The sequence below is a fragment of the Aotus nancymaae genome, unplaced genomic scaffold (genome assembly GCF_030222135.1).
Source record: "Aotus nancymaae isolate 86718 unplaced genomic scaffold, 86718_ANA_hifiasm-v0.15.2.pri h1tg000030l, whole genome shotgun sequence".
Classification (NCBI taxonomy): Eukaryota; Metazoa; Chordata; class Mammalia; order Primates; family Aotidae; genus Aotus; species Aotus nancymaae.
Genome location: NW_026988443.1, coordinates 36740168 through 36755841, shown reverse-complemented (window position 1 = coordinate 36755841; position 15674 = coordinate 36740168). Strand labels below are relative to the sequence as shown.

The window sequence follows — 15674 nt, the reverse complement described above, 5'->3', positions numbered from 1 at the left end:
AGAATGAGCAAAGCCTCTATTGAGCTAGGTGCCCAACAAAACAATGCCTCTACGTCCTCTGCTGGCTACCAGACCAACACCAAGAACTGAATCTCAGAATGACCTGACTGAGCAAGTGTTAGGCCTGCCAGGGAGAGAATGGTTCTATACCACAAGGACACCAACTGGCCCATATGTATGGGCAAGAACCAGGATAGTGTGACTGGGAGTAGCTCCAAGGGTGCTGGGTCAGCAGGGGCAGAATATAAAGCATTTGGGATAAAAAAGAGTTTATTTGATGGGTAACCATCCAGTGACATAGGTTTTAACACCTGGCAAATCTCTGAGGGATGAGTTTTCTATGCAGGAGGGATACCTCTTGGGAGCTTGGGTTTAAGCCCCTTAAGATAGAATGCAAAGGAGAAGGGAGACATAGTTAATAATTTAATTAAAGTCAACTGTTACAGTGCCTTTGAGGTTTGGAAATCATGCCAAGGTATCTGGAAAAAGAAATCTGAGCTGACATTCAAGGAAGCGCCAGTTCTTTGTGGGATCCGAGGGAAAGGAAGCTCCCCTTGATGGAAAATTGTATCACTGCCTCCTTTAACCAGGAGTGATCAATGTGACACCTCCCGAGAAAAAAGAGTAAACAGCAGACCTGACAAATGTTGTCCTTAGAAAGCTCTGCCTGCAAGGTCGGACCTTGGCTGACACCTGGATACTGGATTTATAAGAAGGTTCCCTCCATTCTCAGCACTGGGAAGTGGGCTCACTGCATCTACACCATTCATGCAAACAATATTGTTCATGCTAAACACCTGCTCTCCTTATGGAGGTCTGTAATTTTGGTACGAGCCAGGAAAAGGGTGCCTACATAACCAGCCTCCAATTAAAAAACCCAGGGTGAGTCAGGCACCATGGCTCATGCCTGTAATCCCAGAACTTTGGGAGGCCGAGGCAGGAGGATCACGAGGTCAGTAGATGGAGACCATCCTGGCTAACACGGTGAAACCCCATCTCTACTAAAAATGCAAAAAAATAGCTGGCCATGATGGTGCACACCTGTAGTCCCAGCTATTCAGGAGACTGAGGTTGCAATGAGCCAAGATCACTTGAACCCAGGAGGCGGAGGCTGCAGTGAGCTGGAATCGCGCCACTGCACTCCGGCCTGGGAAACAGAGCGAGACTTCATCTCAAAATAGCAAAAACAAAAACAAAAATCAGGGTCGTGAGTCTCTAATGAGCTCTCCTGCTTGGCGACATTGCATGCAGGTTATCACAGTATGTTCCTGGAGGAATTAAACATGTCCTGTGTGACTCCACGGAGTAGGATATTGGGAAGCCTATGGCTGGTTTCCTCCAGACTTCACACCCTGTGCCTTTTCCCTTTGCTGATTTTGCTGTGTATCATTTCACTGTAATAAATCACAGCTTTCAATATGATTGTACACTGAATTCATGAGTTCTTCCGGCAATTGATGAAAGCTGGGAGTGGTCCCAAGGACCTCCATCGTTTACTACAACAACCAGATAAACATAGTCTTCTTCATACCTATTTTTCTAAACATTCCTGAGGGCAAGAAGCTTAGTGGATCATGAAGAAAATACACTCTTCTCTTAAGAGTTCAAAAGTTAAGTTGTTCTTTTTCCTTCTATCCAAAGAGATTTTGCTTCCCTTTGTATCCACTGTTGACGTGTTCATCTTCTTTAATGTAAAAGGACTTTGGTTTCATACTTAGAGGTTTGTGTTCTCGCCTTGCAAAATAGAATGTTTTCGAATTTCTTGGGGAGGCTCCTTTCCCATTCCAAAAGCATAGATACAGAATTTTTTAACCCACTGCCCCAGAGATCTCTAAAATATTCAAGATGTTAATGTGTATTCCCCTGACCACATTTTCCAAACTACCTCTTGCACTGGTAAATGATCCAAAGTTCTGTTGGACATATTTCATGTTCTGGCAGTGAAGGAATGGAAGAGAAGACCGAGGTAATGCCTGGGAGCCTAGAAGAGCATTTCTATCAGGCCAAGGACTAGATAAGGTTTTCTGAGCATCCTAGTTGATCTTAAAGAAAGACTAAGAGGCCCAGTGAGGTGGCTCATGCCTGTAACCCAACACTTTGGGAGGCTGAGGCTGGCAGGTGGCTTGAGTTCAGGAGTTCAAGAACAGTATAGGCAACTGCATTAGTCAGGGTTCTCCAGAGGGACAGAACTAATAGGATATATGTATGCATGAAAAGGAGTTTATTAGGGAGAACTGACTCACATGATCATAAGGTGAAGTCCCACAATAGGCCATCTGCAAGCTGGAGAAGAAAGAAGCCAGTAGGGGCTCAGTCCAAGCTCAAAAGTCTCAACATCAGGGACGCCAACAGTATAACCTTCAATCTGTGGCCAAAGGCCCAAGTGCCCCCAGCAAACCACTGGTGTAAGTCCAAGAGTCCAAAGTCAGAAGAACCTGGAGTCTGATATCCAAGGGCAGAAGGAACAGGAGGAAGTATCAGCATGGGAGAAAGGTGAAAGCCAGAGACTCAACAAGCCACCTTATCCCACCTTCCTCCGCCTACTTCATTCTAGCCCTGCTGGCAGCTGATTGAATTGCGCTCACACACATTGAGGGGGATCTTCCTCTCCCAGTCCAGTGATTTGAATGTCAGTCTCCTCTGGCAACAACCTCACAGATACACCCAGAAACAATCATTTACCAGCTACCTAGGCATCCATCAGTCCAATCAAGTTAACAGCTATTATTAACCATTCCCGCAACAGAGTGAGACCCTACCTTTACAAATACAAAAAAAATAAGCTAGGTGTGGTGGTGCATGTCCATAGTCCCAACTACAGAGGAGGATGAGGCAGGAGGATTGCCTGACCATGGGAGGTCAAGGCTGAAGTGAGCTGAGATTGCACCATTGCACTGCAGACGGAGCAACAGAGTGAGATCTTGTCTCAAAAAAAAAAAAAAATACTAAGCATTATCATAGTTAACCAGGTCTTAAAGAAAGACTAAGAATTATCACAGTCCTGGCAAAGAGGACCACTTGAGTGAAAAAGGACAGGAGCAAAAAATGGCTGAGGTCATTCCAAGAACTTGCAAGGAGCTCAAATCCTAGAGCGAAGGGGTGGGAGATGGCCTAGTCAGGTGAACAAGGAAGCTGCCCACTCAAAGTTCACTAAGGAAAAGGGAAAGGTTCCTCCAGGGGTAGGAGTACCTATGAAAGCAAGCTCTGTGTGCGTGGCTGAAACCCACAAATCATCTCACCAATTGATCCTCAAGTTGCTATATTATTTTTCTGGCTGGACTGTTATGTTTCTCTCCTCTATTCCAGGTGCTCCATCCTAAACAACTCTTCTTCCAGTTTCCTCGAGTCCCATTCCCTGGCCAGGCTCCTCAGCCCTCAATTCCCCTGTTCTCTGGTCCAGTCTGACTAGGCATAAGATGATGGTGCCATAGTCCGACACTTAGTCAACCTGTGTTCTGTCCCAGCCCTGGCCATCTCATAGATATCTGAATGGGGACAGAGGAGTTGGGTGGCTGGCTAGTCAGGGTCATAGTAGGAAAGAGATGGCATGTTGAAGGGGGGAAAGTTTAAAAAGACTGTTTAGAAAAGTGTGGGAGAAGTGGGGAAAATGAACAGGGGATGAAGCTCCCCAGGGCTGGCAATGGTGAGAAGCTGAGGCCACCCCCAAGACAGAAGGGACAGAAGGAGGGAGAGTTACCAGAACTGAACAAGACCTATAGCTCTGGGAGAGGGCCACCTTATAGGAGCAATCGCCTACAATAGAGAATTGCAACAAATGCCAATTTGTGTCCCATCAGAAGGCAAACCAGGAATTCAAACAGACTTACCTCCACTTCTTTCCCTCCAATCTCCTGCTGCTGCCTGCATTGGCCAAACCCAGTGAGAAACCAGAGGCAAGGCAACTCACTGACAGGTCTAGGGGTGCACATGAAGGATCCCGGCTTAACAGCTAAGTACAAGTCAAGACATATAAACAAAAATATAAATCAAAGTATATTCCAGCCGTTCTTGTTTCTATGAAATAAATGGCAGTTGCCAAGAAAAATTAAAAACTTATTTTAAAATGCAACCTTACACTTTAATAGCACATACCTAGGTAGGCAGCCAGTTATTAACATGCTCAAGTGTCTGAACTGGCCCTCTCCCACAATAGGCAGATAAAAGATGCCACATTAGAACAGGATGGGAGTGTCTGGGGATATAACTAGGCCCTTCGGTACTTTCCTGGGGTAGCAAATAAAACAGATTTTGCTGCCTGTCATCCTCCACAGCAGTGTTAGCACTTTCTAGTAATCGTGTCTCTCATATCACCAATTTCACTTTTATACAGTTACCAGCACTCAGTTCTCATGAACCCAGCAGACTCCCTGCTTCCTGCCTTATTCCTCAGTCACCTTGGGGTCTTGTTTCAGAAAGAGTTTTCTGATCAATTTCATGTTTTCACTGTCAACAGGTATTAATCCCAATGAACACTGCTTATTATGGGCTCTCCCTCACAAGTGATAGGGAATTCCTGCATAAAATGAAGACTCGGATGTTTGTGCAGCTTCCTGCGTATATACGCCACTTTAGAGTTTCTCTAAAGTTGAAATCACTAGTCCTCCAGGGTAAAGGAGTTTAGAGGCAGTGCAGACTATAGCAGTGGCCACAAGAGCACGGAAAGGAGGAGAGGCTGGGAGAGTGAGTGTCCCAACTTCTTCCAGGAGGCAGTGATGCCTGCCTGCACAGGTGAACAGAAAAGCATCCATACAGAGTGATATGGTTTGGCTGTGTGCCCACTCAAAGCTCATCTTGAATTGTAGCTCCCATAATTTCCACATTGTCCTAGGAGGGACCTGGTGGCAGGTAACTGAATCATGAGAGTGAGTCCATCCCATGCTCTTCTCATGGTAGTGAATAAGCCTCACAAGATTTGATGGTTATTTTATAAACAGGAGTCTCCCTGAACACGTTCTTTTTTGCCTGCTGCCATGTAAGACATCCCTTTGCTCTTCCTTCATCTTCTGACATGATTGTGAGGCCTCCCCAGCCATGTGGAACTGAATCCATTAAACCTCTTTTTCTTTAAGAATTTTCCAGTCTTGGGTATGTCTTTATTAGCAATGTGAGAATGGACTAACACAGAGACCTTGTTCACTTTTCTTTCATGGCCAAACCCCCACTCAGTTTAACAAATAATAGGTGGCTTCATCGCTTTGCCACTGGGTAGCATTTCTCCAATTAATATTTTTCTTTTAATTAATAGCTCTTTGAGCAAGGAAACTAAATAACTCATTTCTTGCCTCATTTGGAGGTTCCATCCTCCTTGCATGTTACAGAAAGGCAGGGTAGTATAGTGGTTAAGGGTTCAGGTTCTACAATCAGTCAGACCTGGTATTAAATATCACTTACCACTACCACTACCACTCTACCACTGATTGGCTATACAACCTTAAAAAGGCCACTTAACTACCTTAGACCACTTCACTTTCAGGGCCTGTTTTCTTACCTGTAATTTCTTATCTGTAAGAGGTAATTAAAGTCCTTTCTCACTGAATTTTTTAAATTGTACTTTAGGTTCTAGGGTACATGTGCAGATCATGCAGGGTTGTTGCATAGGTATTTACAGGGCAAGGTGGTTTGCTGCCTCCATCCCCCATCACCTATATCTAGCATTTCTCCCCATGTTATCCCTCCCCAACTTCCTCATCTCCCAATGCTGGCCCTCCCCTAGCCCCCCAACAGACCTGTGTGTGTGATGCGTCCCTCCCTGTGTCCATGTGTTCTCATTGTTCAACATCTGCCTATGATCTCACTGAATTTTTTAAGATTAAAGAAGAGAACACAGAGAAAGCTCAGCATAGCCTCAGAATAATTAAATACAAAATTACAACACGAGCCAGCAATTCTACTTCTCGGCATGTACCCAAAATAACTGAAAACAATAATTCAGGCTTTTCTACATGAATGTTCACAGCAACACTATTCACAGTAGTCCAAAGGTGAAACAGTCCAAATGCCCATCAACTGATGAAAGGATAAACTGTAGCCTAACATACACTGGAATATTATTCAGCCATAAAAAGGAGTAGGGAGTGACTGATTAATGGGCCTAGGATTTCCTTTCGGGGTAATAAAAACATCTTGAAGCTAGATGAGGTGTGATTGTTGTACAATATTGTGAATGTACTACATGTCACTAAATTTCACAGCTTACAATGATTAATTTTATGTTGTATGAATTTTATCTCAGTTTTTTAAAAAGTTCAGCATAGTGTGAGGAACACACAAAGCTGTAGTAAATGGCAGCCATTATAATATCCCCAGTGAAGCTTAAATGTCCCTGCAGGTTGCATTCAAAGACTCCTTGTCACCTATAGGCTCCTGCAGCTGCAGGCGGGTCAAATGTAGTCAAGACTCTTCACCTGGGCAGCCAAGCCCCTCTAGAGCCAGTTCTCAGATCACATCACTAATTTGACCTCTCAATATTTTCCTCTACCAGTGATTTTCCCCATTTGGGGGTCATGAATTCTTTTAAGAATCTCCTGTAAGAACTGAATTTTATCTTCAGAGGAAAAATGCAAACAAAATTTCCACTTGGCTTTTCAGGTTTCAAGACCATTCAAAAGCAGTAGGAATGCTTCTAGTGTTTGTGAATTCAGGGTTACAGAAATGCACATACTCTCTATGTTCATGGATCTGTTTCCATCAAGGACATCTGTGATGTTCCACTTTCTCAAAAGCCGGAAATCTCATAGTTCTCACCTCAACATTATTTGCTCACTTTTTGCTGTTGTTGTTGATTATATCATAGTGACTCTCTAACAGCTGACTACACTATAACCTTGAACTTTCCCTAAGTTTCAAAATTGGTGTTTCAAGCCCATTTTTATTTCCATTTATAAAGGTATCTTCCTTGCAAAACAAAAATTGCTCAGATCATGTGTTTTGGGGAGGCCGGGCCCAGCCAGGATCAGCTAGAAGCCTGAAATCACACTCAGATGCCCAGTTGGCTGCTGGGTTCCTCCAAGAACCTGCTGTAAAGGGAAGTAAAAAACATATGTGGCTAAATGAACCTGGCACCAAAACCTGGTTCCACCTGCCCTGGTTGTGGGACACACAGGACATCTATCATTCTTATTTGGCTGTCCAGTGTTGGAGGACCCCTAATACATCAGGAGGAGAAAATCCTCCCAGTCTTTCTTGCAGTGAGGGTGCAGCACAGGGCTGAGACTCCTGTCATCACCCACTTGCCACACAGCTGTGGGAGCAGGTCAGCCAAAGCAGCAGCACCTGCAGCAGCTATTCTGGCAGAAGTGGTGGCCTCAGCTTCACCATCTTCCCAAGCCTGCTGTGACCTGGGCTTGCTGTGTCTTATTTGCTGTGAGCAGGACATGCCTCGGGGTCTGTATCTGAGACATCAGTGGTAGGGTCCTTGCTGGTGTTATTCTTGGCTGTATGGCTTCTAGACCTGTAGTTCCAGCCCTCCTGGAGATCCCTCAGACTTCCAACACCATTTTGATAAACTGATTTTCTGCTTAATCAGGGTTGGTTTTTATTAGTTGCATCTGAGAACCTGATTAGCCCGGTAATCTTGGGAAAGGTACCTAATTTCTTCTGTTTCTTCATCTATGAAAATGAGAATAATAATATCTATTTCACAGAGTTGCTTTGAGATAAAATGTCTGCCATATATTTAAAATATACATATTGCATATATGAAATATATTTTAAAATGCACATACATAGTGATATATTGACTGACTATATTTGATGCATTTACATGAATTTATGAATATTATACATCTATATATAACATCTATGTTAAGGTAAATGAATTAAAATGTCTAACCCTATGCTTTTCTCCCCAGGGCTAGGGGCAGTGGGGTGTGATGGGCTCTTAGGATTTATGGTAGATTGCTGTTGATTTCCACTCCTAACATTTCATGGATAAATGGAAAGGCCAATGATGTAAAGCTTTTCAAGGAATTAGGAAAGAAATAAATAAAAAGATGGTATTTGTGGACCTAAGCTTGAGTACAAATAACCGCTCCAAACTGCCTGGGCTCTCTTATGTGTGTAATCTGTGGCGACCTTTACACTGAAGGCCAATTTCCTGATATCAAATAAATTCTGACCATAGTCCAGCTGGCTTGACAGCATTGACCATAGTCCAGCTGGCTTGACAGCATTCACAGAACTTACCTATTCTAATATCAGTCACAATAAACATAATTAGGACTGAAAATCTGGAAAACAACCCTTGAGCCTCAGAGTGAAGTCCACAGCCAAACAGGTGACGTCAAGATTAATGACAGTTGGGCGCCCATGCCAGCATTCCCTTGTTAGCCCAGGTAATCAAGAGGCAGAAGATGTAATAGTTTGGAAGGGCCTCCGGGATCCCAGCATGCAAATTAGTCTGAGCATCAAATTCTCTAGAACCAGGAATGTATCCTCTCCCTCTGTTCACAGGGTGAATGTAACCCCTGGGACAGGTCCTCCAGCTGCTGGATCAGCAGAGGGGAAGTGAGGCTGGAGGTTCCCATTTCCCAGATCCGTGGGAGCCTCAGAAATGAGCAGCCTCAGCCAACAGAGACAGAAATAGAGGTGAGCTGAAAATGAGTGTGTCTTTTCCTAACTCTCTCTGGATCATCTGCAAAACAGACACAGAACTCCCTCACAAATTGCTAGGGCACAGTCACTGTGTTCCTCATTAAGCTTTTTCACCTGAGGACTCTAAGCTTCCCAGGATGTTCCTTCATACAGCCAAGCAATAGGAAAAGAGAAGCCAAAAGCACAAACCCCAAAACTCCAATGGGGAGAAAAGGCAGCAGCACATCTCAGCCTGAAACCAGAGCGGTCCTCTGCTTTGGTCTTAAAATAATGGTTGATCAAAAGGCATCACAGCCACCTTTCCTTTCTTAATTCAGGAGCTGCTTAATGTACTGGGAGATGAAGGGGCTCCCCAGCAATCTTTCTTCTCCCTCTTCCTACCCCCACTCTAGCCATTTCTTCAGGAAAAAAGGGAGTTTATAAATATTATTTGCCTCTCTAGTGTACTTTCCCTAATTCTCTGCTTATAAAACCCCTTTTCCTCTATGTGGGAAATTTATTCCATGTGGTTTACATGGCACTAAACTTGCTATTCACAAACAGCCCCTGCCCACCACATACGCACACAGCCACTATAGTAGTGAACACCAATACCCAGAAGTGGCCAGTCCAGGAGTGACCATATGACCTATGACCTAAGACAGGCCCATCAGAGCTTCCTCTGATATATGAACACCAGAAGGTCTCTCTCTTCCTTTAAGACTATGAATCACAAGGATAATATCATCTTGAGCTACTTCTGGTCATTTCCTGCAAAAATATGGGGGAAGCTGTCTGCAGTAGGAGAGAATGGCACCACCATCCAAAGAGAGAGATAAAAGGATAGACAACAAGAATAGACACAGAGCCCTGATGCTATCAAATGAGGCATTAAAGGAATGCTGTTTAATAAAAGAAGAAACTCAAAACAAATCCACTCACTTTTAATAAGAGGTTTGAGGTTAGAAATGGTGAAAGAGTGGAAGGCAAGTTGACCCCACAGGCTATAAATAAAGCTGTGGGCCATACTGTGATCTTGGCATTTATATATCACCTGCTGAGTACCTAGCTCTAAACCAGGGGCTTTCTGATACTCTTTGTGTAGCAACTGAGAGTGAGGAATTCCTTGGAACTCACACTAATTTATTTAACAAAAAAAGTGCCTGGCTAAGACTTTGATACAGAGAGGTACTTAATAAATGTTTTATTGAATAGTGTGATCTGATAAATTCAGGAGACAGGGGGAGTATAATCTCCCTTGATCTTAACATTACACTTCTATTAATTCAGTTTATGCTTATGGCTTTTCATCCACTAATTGACTGTGTGCTGTTAAACTGGGGTTCTGCTATCCCATACCCCTGCAAATTACTCTTCAATGTCTAGTCTCTGCTATAAATTTATTCCTATTCAAATTCATCTTTTAGTCCCACCCCATCATCTTAATCTGTCAACATGATATGGAATTCTGACTCCATCATCCAACATGTAAGTTTCTTCCTTTCACCTTTGAATCATTCAAAAATTTAACAGGCTTAACTAATATATCTGTATGGTAACTATTGATAAATACAGGCAAGATAAGGAGAAGAGGGTCCCACAATGTAAAGGTAGAGAAAATTCCCTTCCTTCCTCCAGAAAAAAGTGACATTAGTAGAAGATCTTCATATATAGTTAAACATCCAGTTATAAATCAAGCTGCTAACTAATTGGGCCCATGTTTTCACCTGTCGACTATGGGGGGGTTTTATGAACTATGCTGTTAGATGCCCTGCTGGATGTCATGCATATTCTGCCTCCAGGCTGTTACAAAAATACAAGAATCTGATCATATAAGAATTAAATTTGGTTTGACATGACCAGTTTTTGGTGAACCCATTCTGGCTCCCAGTGATCCCAGCTTCTGTTTCCACTGCCTCACAAGCCATCTGTATGATAATTGAGTCTGGGAATGCATCGTTCACTAGTGTCAATCTTTCTTCTCTTTTAGAAAGTTTAAAATCTGTCTATTATCAGTCTTCAGTCACCTCTCCTATTTTTATTCAACAAATAAATATTTAAAGAATGCCTAACCATGTGGCTCTGTGTTAGGCATTTGGCAAATAGAGAGGAGAAAGCAGACGAGGTTGCTATTCTTAGGGAAGTCCAGTGGCCATTGCCAATAATTGCATTTCAATCAAGCAAGCATAATGTCAAAATCTCCTGTGAGATTCTCTCCTGACATGGGAGAATCAACCAAATACCACGTGGGAGGATCCTCTGTTGTGCTTCACCAGGTCTATCTCTGGGGGAAACAGATTTGAGTTAGTGACTTTGTCTGCATCTTGCTGGCATTCTCCCTATGACTCTCTCACCTCTGCAACTCCAATCAGGTACACCAAGGAACTTGTCTCTTCTCTGCAAGTTCTAAGAAAAATAATGAGACAATGGCCAGCAGTTGCTGAGTTGTAACGTTTACTGGGACAAGTCTCAGAGGGTTTTTGCTCTCCACTGTAGAAAACTGTTCGCTACAGCCAGCCATAGAAATATAACTGAGCAGCACATGGGAAGAAGGATGTGTCCAGTATAAGTCAGCAACATGCCAGAAATTCTTGCAATAGCAAAAACTTCATGTCCAAGCCCAGCAAATAGCCTGATATCAAAGGTACTGGACTGAGTAACTAGAAAACCCTCAAGTGCAGAGACATGACTACTTATCATCATAATCCCAAAGCACTGCTTGGATTATGGAAGATAGCAGGTACTTATGGAAGATCAACTACATTCATGACCCCTTTGTGCCCTTGGCCCCATGTAACTTTCAGTTCCTTTTACTAAAGAGGTGGAGCCTACCTCCCTACCTCTTGAGTCTGTGCTGAACTTGTGACTTGCTTTGGCCAATAGAATGCTATGGAAGTGTTATGTGCTGGTTATGAATACTAGCTTCACAGTCTTGTTCTTTCTGCTTATGCTCCTGCACCTCTGCCTCTGCTATGAAAGCATGACTGGACTAGCAAGCTAGGATGAGAAATCAATCATCCTCTTCTAGGATAAGAAGAACCATGTTGTCTTGGTTTCCCCTTGCCTAAGCCAGACCATATATGAATGATGCCCACTCGACCCCATACCTGTGAGTGAGCCTAACCAAGATCAGCAGAGCCACCGGCCTGCCCACACTTGACTCAGGACACACAAGCAACAGAAGCTTATTTGTGCTTGTTTTTTACACAGAATTATTTTAGGTATGTACCATTCTGCTGGTGATATTAACAGTTCTCAAATATAAGAAGAACAAAGAGAAGAGGGAGGAAAGGGGACATTTCAAGGCTGAGCCTATTATAAATTTGCCACATATGTGATATATACTCTTCATGTTTGACACATGCTTCCTGTGCCAAAGGAATAGATTTGGAAAAGGAAAAAAAAAGCTGCCTTCCTGATTGTCATAAATTTCTTGAGAAGGAGCAGATTATGAGACTGAAGAGAAGGGGAAGTTTCAAAAGTAGCCTCTCTGCATCCTGTATAGCAACCAGCACTATAGATTTTACACTTAAAGGTTCCAACGGACCTACAGGATAAGTTCCATCTTCTTGTGGAGACCCAAGCTCCTTTCTATGAACCAGTACTGGCCTCCTGCCTTCACACTTATGCTGGGCCCAGATTCCCTCCCCTTTTCTCTATTTTTCCCCACAGGAAATCATTCTCCCTGATAGAAAAATCAGAATTCAAACAGCAATCGAGACAGGGCATGGTGGCTTATGCCTGTAATCCCATAACTTTCGGAGGCTAAGGAGGGTGGATCACTTGAGGTCCGAGTTCAAGACCAGCCTGGTCAACATGGCAAAACCCTATCTCTACTAAAAATAAAAAAATTAGCTGGGCATGGTGGCAGGTGTCTTTAGTCTCTGCTACTCAGGAAGCTGAGGCAGGAGAATCGCATGAGCCCAGGAGGTGGAGGCTGCGGTGAGCCAGGATTACAGCACGGTACTCCAGCCTGAACGACAGTAAGACTCTGGCTTAAAAAAACAAAAAAAAAGCAATCGAGGATTACTGCTTTCTCTCTCATCTGTTAAAACTTCCCACAAGCAGTTTTTCTTTGTTCATCCACTTTTTGCCCCAAATGCAAGTGAAGAGCCCCTTTTAGTTGTCTTCAGTATGTTTCTCAAAGTGCTGACTTTCCTGGGTTTTGGACGGAGTGACATGGTGAAGAGCACAGTGTCTAGAGTCAGACTGAAATGGTTTGGCTCCAAGCAGCTCCCAGCTCTGCCACATAGGAACTGCATGGCCTTAAGTAAGTTTTCTAGCCTGTCAGGACTTAATTTTTCTTTGTATGAATGGGAGACATTGTCATATCTGTGCAACAGAGTTGTTTTGAATATTGAATGAGAAAGGGTAAGCAAACTGCTCAGCACTATCCTGACACATAGTAGTGATCCAATACCCAGCAGCCAGCAGGATTCTTTCAGCTTGGAGCCATTCTTTTGAGTTGGAGGATAAGTGGGAATTTTTTTTTAATCCTTTGTCATTTTTTTCTGCTGCTTATAGGGCCTGTTGATATCGTGGCTTTTCAGAGAGCTCCATATGCAAATATAAGACTACCTGTAAACATTTTCCCTTTTGGTCTTTATTAAAATCACTCTGTAGGGCACTGCTCAAAACTGAACTTTGCAACTCTAGATAGTAGGAAGCTACACCAACATTAACCTAGCCTTAGAATTATGAACGTTGAGGAAGGATTCTGAAATTACCATTGCCAATGCCTGCCTGCTTCCCAGCCTGGACTCTTTTCTTCTTCCAAGGCCCAGATATCATCAAGAGGCATCTCCAGTCTTCGTCCCAGGTCCAACTCCTGCCAGAACACTCCAGTTTCTCTAGAATGGGTCTCCTAGGAATTAAAAGAGTGCCACAAATACCCTCCACCCTCACTGCCTACTCTGCCACCTAAGCCGGCCAGCAGATGGCCTCCCATTCACCCTATGGTCTATTCCTGGGACTGCCACCCACTTCCAGAAGCTCCACTTCTTTCAGGAACACCCAGGGGGTCTGCTGAGGCTCTACCCGTCACTGTACTCACTTGTCTGCCTTCCTTCTGGCTCACTCTCTCTCAAAGCACCAGCCTTATCCCAGGATGTGGACTTCATTGCAGGGTCACCCCTTGGGATAGTTTTATGTATTAACTTGGCCAGGATATAGGACCCACTTATTCAGCTAAATACTAGTCCACATGTTGATGGGAAGGTATTATGAAGACATGGTTAAGATCTGCAATCAGTTGACTTTGTAAAAGAGATCATTCTTGATAATCTTAGTGGACTTCATCCAATTGGCTGAAAGCAAAAACTGAGGTTTCCCAGAGAAAGAAGAAATCCCATCTGCGGACTTCAACATCATCTTCTGCCTGAGAGTACACAGCCTGATGGCCTGCCCTATGGATTTTAGACTTACCAGCCCCCACAACATGAATATATATGTATGTGTGTGTGTGTGTATATGCATGCATGTGCATGTGTGTGTGTATTAACCCACTACTGATTCTCTTCTCTGTTAGCACCCCTCCTGCCTGGGAACCCCTGCTACTACCACTCCCCATGCAGCTAGCAGGCTAAACCCAAAATGGCCAAAATCTGATCTCACTGCTCCTACAATTCATAGCAAAACCACCCAGCTCCTAGTTACAAGGTCAATTTACCAGGCTGACTGTCCTGTTAACATTATTAACAGTATCAAAAGACAGTAACATTTTCCTGAGCCATTCCTGTGGCCTGAGATGGTGCTAAGATTGTTTCATTTAATCTTCTTGATATCCTATATGGTAGGTTATTATTTCTATTTATCCAAAGAAGGAGTCAAGACTCAGCACCTTCATGGAGGCTACTTAAGGTCTCCTGGCTACTAAGAGGTAGAGCTGGTATTCACATCTGCTCCAGCAACTTCCCAGTCCCAGCTGCTGGGGTCTCTGGCTTAAGCTGTTTTCTTGCTTCCAGTTTTACCCTAATCCATATTCTACATAGCAGTGATAGTGGAGCTGAATGTTGACCACCTAAGAGATATGTCCACCTGAAAACTGAATGTGACCATGTTTCAAACAAATATCTTGGCAGACATAATTTAGAACCTTGAGATAATATTCTTAATTAGAGTGAGCCCTAAATCCGATAATGAGTGTGCTCACAAGAGAAAAGGCAAAGATACACAGAGGAAAAGGCCATGTGAAGATGAAGGCAGAGGCTGGAGTGGTGCAGCTACAAGCCAGGGGATGCCAAAAATTTCCACCAACTGCCAGAAATGAGAAGAGAGGCATAAAACAGCTTCTCTCTCAGAGCTTCCAGAAGGAACTAACCCTGCTGATCTTCTGATTTTAGACTTCCGACCTCCAGAACTGTGAAAAATAAATTGCTATTGTGTCAACCACCTAGTCAATGTGTGTATTAAGGTATTTTTTGTTCCAGCAACATCAGGAAATGAATACAGTGGTCAAAGTGATGCTTTAAACACGTAAATCGGACCATGTCATTTTCCTATGGAAAACCCTCCAGTGACATCCTATTGACCTCGAGTAGAATTCAAACTCTTTACCCAGACCCACCAGGCCCTATAGAGTCCTGTCTTGCCTTCCCTCCTTACTCATGACATCCTACATCCTCACACTCCTGCTTGGTTCACCCTAGCCACACCAGTGATCTTTCTGTTCCCAAATGCACCAAACCCATGCCTGCCTGAGGATCTTCAGACTAACTGCTCCTTCTGCCTGGTAGTGTTTCCCCTAGATATTCCCAGGGCTGGCTCCTATTCACCTTCAGGACTCCAATGTCCCCTTCTCAGAAAGGCCTCCTCTGACCACAAATTCTAAAATACCCCTTCCCCAAGCACACCCTATCCTACTGCCCTGTCCTATATTTCTTCACAACCCTTATACTTGTTTACCTGACTGGTTTACAAGTATGTTTGCCATGAGAGGAGATTCCTGTCTGCTTGTTTACTGATCAATCTCCAGCACCAAAAACAATGGTAGGCACTTTATAAGTGCCTTATAAATGTTTGTTTAATGAACAAAGATATTTTGTTCAACTAATCTAACTCTGGAGCCCAAGACAACCACCAGATCCAGATAGAGAAAGGATTCA

General features: G+C 43.5%; 1 long non-coding RNA gene across 1 annotated transcript in view; it reads right to left on the bottom strand.

The window, feature by feature from the left end:
- Positions 1–3864: 3864 nt before the first annotated feature.
- The window catches only part of LOC135277213 (uncharacterized), a 99041-nt gene continuing 87231 nt past the window's right edge, over positions 3865–15674 (bottom strand). The window contains exon 3 of the long non-coding RNA XR_010344785.1: positions 3865–3949. This is a non-coding gene — a long non-coding RNA (uncharacterized LOC135277213). The remainder of the gene's footprint in view (positions 3950–15674) is intronic.